The sequence below is a fragment of the Phoca vitulina genome, unplaced genomic scaffold, assembly GCF_004348235.1.
Source record: "Phoca vitulina isolate PV1807 unplaced genomic scaffold, GSC_HSeal_1.0 scaffold31, whole genome shotgun sequence".
Lineage (NCBI taxonomy): Eukaryota > Metazoa > Chordata > Mammalia > Carnivora > Phocidae > Phoca > Phoca vitulina.
The window spans coordinates 8,739,935-8,754,665 of record NW_022589734.1 but is presented as its reverse complement, the minus strand read 5'-3'; the positions used below and the strand labels follow the sequence as shown (position 1 = coordinate 8,754,665).

The 14,731-nt window shown below is 39.3% G+C and overlaps 1 protein-coding gene across 2 annotated transcripts in view; it reads left to right on the top strand.

Annotated features, from left to right (window-relative positions):
* Positions 1-14,731, top strand: part of BLOC1S5 (biogenesis of lysosomal organelles complex 1 subunit 5) — a 43,863-nt gene that overhangs the window by 7,961 nt on the left and 21,171 nt on the right. The window lies entirely within an intron of this gene.

Sequence of the window (14,731 nt, the reverse complement as noted above, 5' to 3'; positions counted from 1 at the left end):
TGTTTTCAAATAAGACTCCAACCAAACAGGAAGTCTAAACCTGCCAAAAGGAAAGAACCTTTTCATAAATCCTTTTTAAAACTACAGAAAGCCTGTGGCACAGAGCCCTCAAGATGAGGGACGGAGCTGCAGCATCAGATACCATTTCTGGATTCAACAGACTCTTACTTAAAATCTGCATAATACCTAATTGACAGCGTGATTGTAAAGATTGAAGATAGGCATGTGCACACAATGCATGTGTCTGTATGTGTATATCTTAGAATGTGATCTGGTATCTAGGAATAAGTAACTGTTAGCTCTCTTTGTCATCATTACTGTTTGGTGGGATACGGATAATCTGGGACACACAGAATATTATCCAGAGATGATTCCCTTATCATGCTATATGAAGATTATTACCAATTCCTTAGTGAGAATAAAGTCTGGGCGTGGCATGGCTGGATTCTATGCTTAAGAGTCTCTCAAGGCTAAAATCAAGGTGTTGGTCAGACATTGTTCTTATTTGAAGCTCAGAGTCCAGTTCTTTTCCATGGTACAGTGAAGTTCCCCTTTCTTTTATTTGCTGTCAGCCAGGGGCCCCTCTGAATTCCTAGAGGCCACTCACATTCCTTGGCGGGTGGCCCCTTCCATCTTCAAAGCCAGAAATTGGGGGCACCTGGTTGGCTCAGTTGGTAGGGCATGCAACTCTTGATCTGGGGGTTTTAAGTTCTAGCCCCACGTTGGGTGTACAGATTACTTAAACCAGAAAAACAAAAAGAAAACCATAAGTCAACCTCGCTCACGTGGAGTCCCTCCCTCTCATGCTTGCCAGGAAGAGCCTAGACTCTAAAGGACTCACCTGATTAAGCCAGGGCCACTGAAGATAATCTCCCTTTCTTAAAGTCAGCTGATTTGGGACCTTAATAAATCTGTAGACTATGTATACAGTAACACTTAGATTATGGTTTGATTGAATAACTAAGAGAAGGTGTGTGTACACTAGGGGTGGGGGTCTTAAGGGCCATCTTAGAATTTTGCCTACCATAAGCTCTTGTAACTACCTGATATTTTTCTTGTTTGTTTATTGCCTGTCTTCCTTCATTAGAATAGACATACCATAAAAGTCAGGACTCTTCATTGTATAAAAATGCCTTCTTCTCCATTGTATTAAAAATGCCTAAACCAGGGGCGCCTGGGTGGCTCAGTCAGTTAAGTGTCTGACTCTTGATTTTGACTCAGGTCATGATCTCAGGGTTGTGAGATTGAGCCCTGTGTTAGGCTCTGCACTCAGTGGGGAGTCTGCTTGGGATTCTCTGTCTCCCCCACTCTGCCTCTGTTTCCCCGCCCACACACACATACACACTCTCTCTCTAAAATAAATAAATAAATAAATTTAAAAAATGCCTAAACCAATGTCTGATGCATTGTAGGTGCTTAATATGATTCACAAGAACAAGCAGCAGAGCCTTGACTAAAACTTGAGTTTTCTGATGTCTATTGATGTCATAAGTCATCTTTTTCATAAGTGTGAAAAGTTACACATTGCTAAATAGAGGCTGAGATATCCCTAGAATATGTGTCATTGTACTTACACCAGTGTTCTTTAAATAATGTCGATGGTTTCTATGAAAGGGCCATCTATACAAATGAAGCTGAGTGTTGAGTGGGAAATGAAAGAAGCGTTACATTTATGCGGTTGAATATCTTATGTTCAAGAGCTCACTTCCTGTAGAAGCCAATACCTTTTTTAACTGGGATAGAAGATAGTTGCCAAGAGAAGACGGGCTTGTGTCTGAGAGGAGAGGAATTACTTGCACTCCACATCGTGAAGCCTTCCAAGGTCTTTTTGGAAAGGAGGCGATGTTGAGTGGAAAAAGAACATGGGCCTTGGAGCTTGACATCCCTGGGTTCAAATCCTGCTCCCCCCCTTATCAGCTATGATTACCTGCTTTATTAAGGCTTAAGGTGCCTACTTAATAATGGGAGCAATAATATATACTGTACAGTTTTTGTGAGGATTAAATGGTATGTTATTTTAAAAAATCCCTGACATGCAGGTGTTAGATGAATGTTAACTGTTACTATTAAGAGAAAGATGGTAGCAAGTACAGTGTGATAAAAATGTTTTAATTCAGAATTTGCAATAATGTGAATGAGATTGGGTTCCATTTTAGGGAAGATAGCGATTTGCTAAGCAAATGACATGAGCATTATATTAGAAAAATGTTTACTAGAGAATAAAATGATCACACCAGGTGTGATAGGAACAAGCTTATTTTGTAAGTGTCTCGAGCACTTATTTTGTGTGAGACATAATGTCAGGAACCAGTGCTGTCCTGGTGAAGAAGATAAGCACAGACCCACCCATGAAGCATTCTCTTATTGTCCTTAAAGACTGGCCTCTGAAGGACTCAAAAATATCTTGTCAGCTAAGTTTAAGTGTTTATCTTCAACTAAGTGTAACATAACTCCTTTATGTTTTCAATGTTTTTGTTTTTTTTTAAATTTATTTGAGAGAGAGTGCGCAAGTGAGCAGGGAGTGGGGGGAGCAGGAGAGGGAGGGGGACAAGCAGACTCTGCGCTAAGCGCAGTGCCCTCTGCGGGGGCCTGATGGGGGCGCTGATCTCAGGACCCTGAAATCATGACCTGAGCTGAAACAAAGAGTGGGATGCACAACCGTCTGAGCCACCCAGGCCCCCCCACTCCTTTTCTTGCCACATACCTGATCCAGGCTCTTTACATGATAACCTCCCTAGTTGGTCTTCCTGAGGGTTTAGAGTAGCGTGGAAAACTTCCTGTGTATCAGGTTCATCTACCTTTTCTGTGTACTCTGTGCTGACATTTTGCCTCAAATTAGAAGAAAAAAGCTGAAAGCATTTTAGAGGCTTTTGATTTGAATATATATCTGCATTATTTACAGCTCTTTTGTATCTTGGTCCAAACAATAACATCCTCTGATTCTCGTCCCCAGATGGCATGGTTGGGCAGAGAGGAATGGTGAAGCAGAGTTATTAGGACTTCCTAGAACTTTCATCTCTCTCGCATTTAAATGTAGTTCACCCTAAGAAAACCTGGCTAGTATTTCAAACTAAAGTTGTTTATAGTTTTTATGTTTCAAAAAGTTAATGCACAGGGGAACAATCATCTTTTTCTTTACAAAATTTTATTTCTAGAAGAGGGGAGTAAGTGCCACATGGTGGCAGCATTACTTAAATTATTGAAGTTCTATTATATTTAAGCTCTCTTTTTGTGTTTGTTAGTATTTCTGGACAGTTGACTGTCTTTCTCCTGACTTTATGCAGATCCTTTATATCGTTGATTCCAGTGCACAGAGATCCCAGTAGGCCCTTTCGGTGAGCATCAGTTCAGTAGCGTCTGTGGGTGTGGCATTGTCTGCGGGACCATTATCTTTCTAGCCACAGAGGAGATGTTATGGCCTCACCATGTGGAACAGTTAGTGAGCTTTTCTGGAGTGCTTTGGGGTCTATGGTCCTATACAAGTTCCTTATTTCATTTTTTTCTTTTTTTTTAGTTGCATAAGTCTCTTTTTTGATGGAAAAACTTTTGTTATTGAATCATAGTTGAAACACAATGTTAACATTCATTTCAGGTGTACAACATAGTAATTAGCAAATCTATACGCTATGCTGTGCCCCCCACAGGTGTAGCTACCGTCTGTCACCATACAGTGCTATTACAGGACCATTAATTATATTCCCTGGGCTGTACCTTTTATCCCCATGACCTGTTTATTCATTTCATTAACTGAAAGCTTGTGTCTCCTACTCCCCTTCACCCATTATGCCCATCCCACCACCTTTTCCCCTCTGGTTGCTTATTTCATTTTTAGCAAATTTTATTCTTTGAATGCTTTATTGAATAGTTACTGATTACCTAGGTATATCAGTAAGGAATGTGTTTAGTTACTAGTAACAGATACCTGAAAAATAGTGACTTTTTAACAAGTATTTATTTTTCTCTCAAAACCCAGAGCCTAGGGCTGGAGTTAGCTTTTTCTTCTAACTTTGCCTTCTACCTCCCTGGAGTGTTGCTCCTATTCTTATGCTTTCAAGGTGGCTTTGGAAGTTCTACCAATGACATCTGCATTTCATGTAACAAGAAAGAAGGCAGATGGGAAATAGCAAGCAGTCTCTGTAGAGGCACATTTGCGGCTCCAGATAATATTTGGGGATTGATGGGAAGACAGGAGAATGAATCCAGAACTAATGTCAAGGAGATATATAAAAATAAATAAGAAACAGTCTACCTCCAGGAAGTTAACAGTCTAGGGGAAAAAAGACATAGAAACAGTGAATTTTAATGATGGAATTATGATAAAATAAGCACAAAGCACTTGAGATCTCAAGAGGAAACAACTCCAGAAGCAACTCCCCATAGAACTGGGAGGAAAATTTTCATAGAGGGGGTGGTGTTTGAGCTAAGAAAGAAAAATGGATGTTGGCCAGTAGGAAAAACAAAAATGGAGACAATGATTAAAAGTAGAGGCCAAAAAAAAAAAAAGGATTCAAATAAGTACAGTAATTACAGAGTCGGAAGGGATTGTGTCCATGAGTTTGAATGTGGGTTGAATTGGTGAAGAGAAAATTCCTTAAAAGGCAGGACAAACTAGAATTTCGCTTGACATCCTAATCTCTCATTTTTGGTTAGATTATTAGAGTAATTGTCTACAGCTGTACCACCCGGAACATGCCCGATCTCATCTGATCTCGGAAGCTAAGCGGGGTCGGGCCTGGTTAGTACTTGGATGGTAGATTATTAGGGTAACTGTCAGATTATTAAATATCAGGATAAAGTCTGTCCCATAGAGCATGTGATAGACACACACACACACACACACACACACTACGGTTTTATTTAAATCTTGTGGGACTGACCAGTTTAGTGATTGAAAGAAAATTTTAAATTATGGTATTGGTCTCTCATTTCCTTTCTAATAGTATCAAATTATATCTTAAATATAAATATTTAGTAACTGTACTAATATTATTAATAACTGGTAGCATTTTTGTTTGTTTAGAGGGAGTGAGTGAGTGCAAGTTGGGTGGGGGGGAGGGGCAGGGAGAGAGGGGGAGAGGGAATCTCACACAGGCTCTACGCTTGGTGCAGAGCCCGGCAAGGAGCTTAGTTTCAAGACCCTGAGCCGAAATCAAGAGTTGAACGCTTAACCAACTTTAGCCACCCAGGTGTCCCCATCGGTAGCATTTTTAAGCAGATAGTGGCAGGTACTGTTTTAAGTACATTACCCGAGCGACATGTTATTAATTTCAACTTAAAAATTAACTGTATATGTAATTTTATGGGGTGTTACACATCAGAAACCAAGCTTCATTAGTGCTAAGCTTTGTTCTGAGAATTTATGCCCCAGAATGTATATATATACACAATTAAATGGAGGGGTGCCTGGGGGCTCAGTCGGTTAAGCAGCTAACTCTTCAGCTGAGGTCATGATCTCAGGGTCCTGGAATTGAGCCCCGCATCGGGCTTCCCACTCAGCGGGGAGTCCGCTTCTCTCCTCCTCCCTCTCCCTCTACTCCTCCTGCGTGCTCTGTCTCCCTCTCAAATAAATAAATCTTTAAAAAAAATAAATGGATGTTGGGCGCCTGGGTGGCTCAGTTGGTTAAGCGACTGCCTTCGGCTCAGGTCATGATCCTGGAGTCCCTGGATCGAGTCCCGCATCGGGCTCCCTGCTCAGCAGGGAGTCTGCTTCTCCCTCTGACCCTCCTCCCTCTCATGCTCTCTGTCTCTCATTCTCTCTCTCTCAAATAAATAAATAAAATCTTTAAAAAAAAAATAAATGGATGTTAATTTATAATCTTCCTTTTGTAGTAAGTGTCAACAGTACACTGTGGTCAAAAATATCAGCATAAGGGGCGCCTGGGTGGCTCAGTTGGTTGAGCGACTGCCTTCAGCTCAGGTCATGATCCTAGAGTCCAGGGATCGAGTCCCATATCGGGCTACCTGCTCGGCGGGGAGTCTGCTTCTCCCTCTCCCGCTCCTCCCTCTTGTGCTCTCTCTCTCTCTCAAATAAATAAATAAAATCTTAAAAAAAAAAAAAAAAAAAATATCAGCATAAATGTGAATTGTGCAAGACTGTTAAATCACAGATCTGTACCTCTGAAACAAATAATGCAATATATGTTAAGAAAAAAAAAAAAAGGAAGAAGATAGCAGGAGGGGAAGAATGAAGGGGGGAAATCGGAGGGGGAGACGAACCATGAGAGATGATGGACTCTGAAAAACAAACTGAGGGTTCTAGAGGGGAGGGGGGTGGGAGGATGGGTTAGCCTGGTGATGGGTATTAAAGAGGGCACGTTCTGCATGGAGCACTGGGTGTTATGCACAAACAATGAATCATGGAACACTACATCTAAAACTAATGATGTAATGTATGGGGATTAACATAACAATTAAAAATTAAAAAAAAATATCAGCATAAAAACAAGCACATACCAGCGGGTTAAGTTTAAGGGCAGAGACTGTTTCTAACATCCTGTCTTATATAACACTATCATTGGGCCTATTTGTTGTTTAAATGAATGAGGCTACAAATTCCCTTTCTACAATATAAGACTACCAGTTTGCCTGCTAGAAGAAATAACCCTCTAAATAAGTGGTTCTTTTTTAATTTTTATTTTTATTGAGGTATAATTGACACATGTTACACTAGTTTCAGGCACATTGAATTACACATTGTAATTCAACAAGTCTATATGTTGTACTATGCTCACCACAAGCATAGCTACCATTTGTCACCATACAGTGCTTTAAATACCATTGACTATATTCCCTATGCTGTGCCCTTTATTAAACCTTGAGACTTATTCATTCCATAAGTGAAAGCCTGTACTTGGAACCCCTTCGCTCATTTTGCCCATCCCTCCTCACACTCGCCTCTGGCAACCATCTGTTTTCTGTATTTATGGGTTTATTTCTGCTTTTGTTTGTTTTGGTTTTTTTAGATTCTACATATAAGTGAAATCATACGGTATTTGTCCTTTTTTTGATTGATTGATTGATTTGGTGGGGGGGAGGGGCAGAGGGAGAAGGAGAGAATCCTCAAGCAGTCTCCTCAGTGAGCATGGAGCCCTATGCCAGGCTCAGTCTCACGACCTTGAGATCATGACCTGAGCCGAAATCAAGAGTCAGATGCTAAACCAACTGAACCACCCATGTGCCCCTGTCCTTTTCTGTCTGACTTATTTCACTTAGCATAGTACCTGCTAGGTTCATCCATGTGTTGCAGATGCCAAGATCTCATCCCCTTTTTTATGGCTGAGTAATATTCCTGTGTGTGTGTGTGTGTGTGTGTGTGTGTGTGTGTGTGTATACACATTTCATATCTTCTGTATCTATTCATCTATTAATGGAGATTTCTGTTGCTTCTGTATCTTAACTATTGTAAATAATGCTGTAGTAAACATAAGGGTGCCTGTATCTTTTCAAAAATAGTGTTTTCATTTTCTTGGGGTAAATGCCCAGTAGTGGAATTACTGAATTATATGTTATTTCTATTTTTAATTTTTTGAGGAACCTCCGTACTGTTTTCCACAGTGGTTGTACCAATTTGCATTTCCACCAACAGTACACAAGGTTTCCTTTTTTCCACGTCCTTGCCAACACTTGGTGTTTCTTCTTGATTCTAGCCATTCTGACAGATGTGAGGTGATATCTCATTGTGGTTTTGATTTGCATTTCCCTGATGATGAGTGATGTTGAGCATCTTTTCATATGTCTCTTGGCCGTCTGTATGTCTTCTGAAAAAAAAAAAAAAAGGCTATTCAGGTCCTCTGCCCATGTTTTAATTGGATTATTTGGTTTTTGGTGTTGAATTTTATAAGTTCTTTATGTATTTTGGATATTAACCCCTTATCAGATATAGCATTTGCAAATATCTTCTCCCATTCAGTAGGCTGTCTTTTTGTTTTGTTGATAAGTTTCCTTTGCTGTGCAGAAGCTTTTTACTTTGGTGTAGTCCCATAGCTTATTTTTGCTTTTGTTGCTTTTGCCTAAGGCCAGTATTAAAGAGATCACTGCCTATGTTTTCTGCTAGGATTTTTATGGTTTCAGGTCTCACATTTAGGTCTTCAATCCATTTTGAGTTTATTTTTGTGTACAGTGTCAGAAAGTGGTCCAGTTTTATTCTTTTGCATGTGTCTGTCCAGTTTTCCCAGCACCATTTATTGAAGACTGTCTTTTTGTCATTGCATATTCTTGCCTCTTTTGTCATAGCTTAATTGAGCATATAAGCATGGGTTTATTTCTGGGCTCTTTATTCTGTTCCATTGATCTATGTATGTATTTTTGTACCAGTACCCCATACTGTTTTGATTACTACAACTTCGTAGTATATCTTGAAACCTGGGATTATGATACCTCCAGCTTTGTTTTTCTTTCTCAAGACTGCTTTGGCTATTCGGGGTCTTTTGTGGTTCCATGCACATTTCAGTATTATTTGTTCTATTTCTGAAATATGCTATTGGTGTTTTGATAGGGATTCTTAACTTTATATTTTATTTCAACTTTGATAGTGTTTCTTAACTTTAGTAGGTCATGGTCTCCTTGGAGAATTTTTTTCTCCCAGGAAAATGTGTAGAGGACATATATATTCAATTTGAGTACAATTTCAGGGGCATTCTGGAATCCCAAAGCCCATCCGTGGACCCTAGAGTAAGACCTATACTTTGAGTAGAACTGCAGAACTCCCCTTTCTGTTCTTCATTGTCTTTGTATTTGAATTGAGAGACCACTCCTTTGCATCTTGATAAAGAAAAAATGTACCATAAGGAATGCAATAATCTCTATAGTCTTGATTCATTCAGATTCCAGTGCCGTGGGGGGAAGGTGACAGCAACTATGACATAGTTGGTTTGTTTTTTCACTTCAATCTGGCTACAGAGATAGAGGAAAGAATAGCAAAACCAGGCAACATCTGTAATAAAACCAGGGGACAACGTATCCCCCAAATACCAAATGACCAAATCACCAAAAAAGGCTTCTGTGGAATCAGAAACTGGAGGAAGACATGGAAGAATGGCTGAGGGTCTTGTGAAGCCTTGAATGCTAGAAAACCTCAAAATTACCATCAGGAATGCTTGAAGGGCCATTCTAAGGAGAAAGCAGAACCTTCGGAGGGGACTTCACAGGCTCTAATTTCTGAGTGAGTGATAGCAGACCACAGAAAAGTCTAATGGGCTGAAGCCACCTGTGAGTTTGAAACTCACAAACCAGAACACCCTTCTAGAATAAGGCCCTGCACCTTAGAGAAACTAAAGGAGATTGAATACTTTGTGAAACAGCAGGAAAAGGGAGTTCTAGAACTTTGAAGTTAGAAAGACTGTCCTGACCACCCCTCCCTTCTAGAAATAGAGGAAAACTAATTTCACTTAAAAGTAAGCAGGAGTCAAATCCCATAACAGTAATGTCCTTTAAGGCAATAAGTGTAAGTATGACCACAAAAAAAGATAAAAACTGTAACCTAATATTTAAAATGAGCTTGGGAAGCATAAGAAAATTATTAGAAGTGAGGAAAAAAATGGTATAAATCAGAATCAGAAAAACTCAAAATTAATTGGCTAAAACAGAAATGGAAAAAATAAAAGCTAAGATGAAAAATTCAGGAAAAAGGAATTTTAAAAATTATTTCAGGAATGAAAACTAAACTCGAAGGAACCTAAGAGTGAATAAACACAATGGATAGCCCTTATGTGAAATTTAAAAGACGGAGTGAAAGAGATAAAAAGAATTGAAGAGAAAGGAGTAGTTATTGATAGTAAATACAGAAGATGCAGTACAATATATGCCTGATAATCGGCCCCTAGAGAAGAAAGCCAAAGCAGTGTAATAGAACAAATGTGAAAACTAAAATTCAAGAAAACTTTCCTGAAAGAAAGTACTAGTGAAATTTTATGGAAGGGCACACTGCTGTCAGGGAAAATTAACCCAGAAGAGCCTACACTGAGAAATTTTTTAATCTATTGGTTTTTATAGAAAAAAAATTTTTTTCTTTGGGCATATAGACAAAATGGGTGTCTTTTATTAGGGGAAGAAAACCTGATTTTTTTTTGTTTTAAGATTTTATTTATTTATTTGACAGAAAAAGAGAGCACAAATAGACAGAGCGGCAGGCAGAGGGAGAGGGAGAAGCAGGCTCTCCGCTGAGCAGGGAGCCCGATGTGGGGCTTGATCCCAGGGCCCTGGGATCATGACCTGAGCCGAAGACAGCCGCTTAACCGACTGAGCCACCCAGGCGCCCCAGAAAACCTGATTGTTAACAGACTTATCTGTCTTATGCCAGAAGACAATGGATTTGAACAGCCAGGGATTTTATGTCTAGCCTAACTGACCCGCAGCTATATAATCCACTGTTGCTGGGTCATGCAGGACTCTGCAAGTATTGTTCAAATGAGCCTTTCCTGAGGAACCTATTATATAATCCACAGAGTGAGTTTCAGATGACTAAAATGATTGGCAAGACTTCTGCGTAACAAGAGTTGGTAAGCATTAAATATCTATTTACTTACAGAACTAAGACTGAATGGCAGTTGTTAAGGGAGAGAGTATAACATGCAGTGACTGCTTTCTGACCGTGCAGACTCGGTCTACCAGAAGGTGGAGGCTGAGGGAAATGTGTATGAAAAGGAGAATATCGTCCGGCTCTTGTTGCCTTATAAGTATTAACTGGGAGTAAAAGGATACTGTTTCACATTGGATCCTGAAGGAGTGAGAAAGCTAGAGGAGATGATCCTAATACTAATATTGCTTATAGTAGGGAACCAGTAGACAGTAACCAAAAAAGTGGAGACCAAGGGTATTATATAAAGTATTAATATAAATATAACCATGAGAACAAAAACACCAAATTCTTCTCAATACTGAAAGAGATACCAAAAGAGAGAGAACAAATAGACCACATGACCACACCTGAAAATGTTATATACATTATGTGTGTGCGTTTATTTATGAAATAAGAATAGTCTGTATATCATGTTTCCATTTAAGAAGGAAGGAATTGGAAACATACATATATACTTAACACATACATATGAATAAATATGATGGGGAGAACAAAGGCAAAAGGGAAAAAATTAAATTTCCTTACAACTTGCAGCCCATTGACAAATCTTTGAGACAGGCAGAGTGACCTTCTTCTCGGAACTCAGCTGCCTCCATGCTAATACTTTGCTAAGGGCAAAAGGCAGCCTTAGCTTAATATTAGCCCAACCTCCGGGATCCTGTAAGTCTCCTTTAACATAAAAATTCCTTTGGAAACTTCCTTTTCTCTACCCCCATATCACTTTGTACGTTAGCAGTCATCCTCCAAACATGTGGTCCCCTGATAAACATTTGAAGGGTCTCATGACTAAGGGTTTACTAGGTAGTAGTAAATCACCTTTTCCTCATAAGAGCAAGCCCCTCAAGGTCCTGGAAACCTTGCTTCCACATTCCTTAGAGGAAGATGTCTATGGCCATACCACTCTGAATGCGCCTGATCTCAAATTCCTTAGAGGCTTGTGCTCTCCCTAACCTCCTCCCAACTTAAAAGTATATAATCAGTCAACCCTCACAACCCCCGTGCAGTTCTTTCTGCCCACGGGTCCTGTCCCCGGGCTTTAATAAAACCACCCTTTTGCACTGGAGACACCTCAAGAATTCTTTCTTGACCATTCACTCCGAACCCCAACATTTTCACATCAAATACATCCACATCCACATTTATATATGCGTGCGTGCGTGTGTGTATGTGTGTGTGTGTGTGTGTGTGTATACGTATGTATGTGGATGTATATTCTTATACTTAAGACAGGGGTAGGATAAAGTTTTAAAATAATTACCTAAAGAGAGAGTTAGGAAGGAATACAATGCAAAGGACATGGATAAAAGCTAGACTTTTTTGAATGTATATATATTGTTTATAGATGTAATTTTGGAGACATGTAAATATTTTACGTAAAAGATAATTAAGTTTTAAGGAACAATCCCTAAAAATCAAGTAAAATGTAAAAAAAGCAAACCTGTGTTTCTGGATGGTGGCATTGCCATGCAGAGAGAAAGTGTTCCAAGTAACGTTAAAACAGGGCAGTTTGACGTATGTTCCTAGTGGAATATCCCTTCTTCACAGCAGCCGCAACAACAAGCAAACAAACCCTTAAGCTGTTTTCAGTGATCGCGTAGTTTATGCTCGTGTTGTTGATGCTAGTGTCGTCATTGTCATTTGAGTGAAGTGGTGATAAAGCAAATGAGTAGTTCTCTTGGTGTTTTGACAACTGCAAAGAAATGGGTAAGACAGAACAGTAATTAAAAACCTTTTTTGAGTATGAACTTAAAATGTGTCTTTTAAAAAGCACATAACCTATTTTGTAGCCTTATCCCCTGAAAGGCCTAGAAATAATGACTGACCCAGTAGCAGTGAACACCCCTAGTGATCATTCTCAAATACCATTTCTAAATATTAGTGGTGTTTAGAGACCTGCTGATTCCAAGTCTGAGTCCAGAAATGTACGAGGTGAGCCTGGTGCACCCAGTTATATCAGAAAGCAAAGAGGCTACTAAAGAACATAGAATTTTGTCTAAAGCATTGCAGAGCCGACCTGACTGGGCTCCCACTGGACAAAGATAGGACAGTTCGAACACCAGTAAGGAAAAATACTGTAATGGCTTGAAAACTTCAAATATGTTAATTCTGTGAGTCATAGGAATGCGTAGAAACAAACAGAAACCTTTAGAGAATACTAGGGAACCAAATCATTATTTTTAAATCTGTTAAATAAGAGGAAATAATCAAGTGTTTTATTTTGCCTTTCACATGTAAGCATTCCTCAGAATAACCAAATAGTTGAGGGGAAATTTCTCTTTACAGAGGTATTTCTGCTGATAAATGAAGACGGAATGCTACCAACATCCTGCTGAAAGTACACAGCCCACCTCTGAAATATTCTTGCAAACAAAAAAACAAAACCCTGAATCTGATCAAGCCTCTAGTTCTAACTACTAATTTACAGGAAAGAGAACAGACAAAGGGATATGTTAAATTACACCACGGGGATTCATTCAGCCACATAACAGACTGTGGGAAACTGCAGAACAGATGACTCACATTTTTTCAACAAATTGCAAAGAAAAAAGTGATGGAGGGGAAATCTATAGATTAAAAAAGATTTAAGAAACATATTAACCAGTTGCAATATATAAGTTTTAGTTCAGTTTTGGTTTAAATGGGGATAAAAAAGAACATTAATAGGACATTTGAGGAATTGGGAATACTACCTTGTTATTTAATAGTACTAAAGCATTATTATTGAGTGTGCATGTACGTGTGAGAGAGAGAGAGAGAGTGTGTGTGAGGAGAGAAGGGGACAGAGAGGTGGTCTTACTGTATTTTTTTTTTAAGAGGAGCCTTTGTCTTTTAAAGATGTTGAAATATTTACAGTTGAAATGATGCGCTGTTTGGGATTTGCTTCAAAAGAATCTAGGATTGTGGGCAGGAGAATGTATGCAGTGTTACAGAGGGAACAAAATAAGCCAGGAGTTGAGAATTGTTGATTGGTGGTAAGTACAGTATTCGCTTTTGATTCTTTGAGAAAGATTCTTTGGAAAAAATTTTAGTAAAAATCTAAAAAAATCTAAGAACAGTATAGTAAAAATCTGGCCATAGCTGCTCCATAAGAATGGCTCAGAACAAAATAAAAACCTCAGTAATACAACTAATTTATTTCCCTACAATCAAGTTTACTACCCTTCTTTTTTAAATAAACTTCTTATTTTGTATTAATTTTAGACTGACAGTAAAGTTGCTAAGGTAGTATAAATAGTTCTCGTGTACCCCTCACTCAATTTCTCTCCCTATTAATATCTTATATAATGGGTAAAACATTGATACATTACTATTGATGAAATACCAGACTTTATTTGGGTTTCACCAGTTTTTCCATCACAGTCCTCTTTTTGTTCTGGGACCTAATCCAGGGTACCACACTGCATTTACTTGTGTTTCTAGTCTGTCTTTCTAGTCGTCTTTGGCCTGTGACAGTTATCTTTCTTCCTTTTTTTTCATGACCTTTACAGTCTTGAATACTGGCCAGTAGCCTGTAGAATGTCCCCCCAATCTGTGTTTGTCTGATGTTTTTCTTAAGATTAGACTGGGGTTATGGGTTTTGGGGAAGTGCCCTTGTCACATTACATCAGAGGGTATGTGTTATCACCATGACATCACTGATGATGTCAACCTTCATTGTCTTCACTGTGAAGTCAGTATTTTTTGCTTTCTCTACTCTGTTCTTTGGAAGCAAGTCACTAAATCTGGCCTACCCTCAAGTGGTGGTGGAAGGGTAGTGTTAAAGTCTGTTTTCTGAAGGGGGGGTGTATCAGGGGTCCTCAAGACCACATCCAGGTTCAGTGACTGACTAACAGGCCTTAGCATATGGTCATACTGGTGGGTAGGCTTTATTACATCAGGATACAGAGCAAAATCAGCAAAGGGACAGGTGCATGATGAAGATTTTGGAGGAAACCAGGCAGAAGCCTCCAAGAGTCTTCAGTGGAGTCACACAGGACGTGCTACATTTCCCCAGCAATGAGCTGTGACAACACAGGTGAAATGCCTACGAGAAAAGCTCACCTGAGTCTAGGAGTCCAGGGATTTTATTGGCAATTGGTCAGGTAGGCAGTCTGTGCCTGGCATGTATCAAAATTCTAGACTCCCAGAAGAAGAGATGCGCATTATCATTTATGG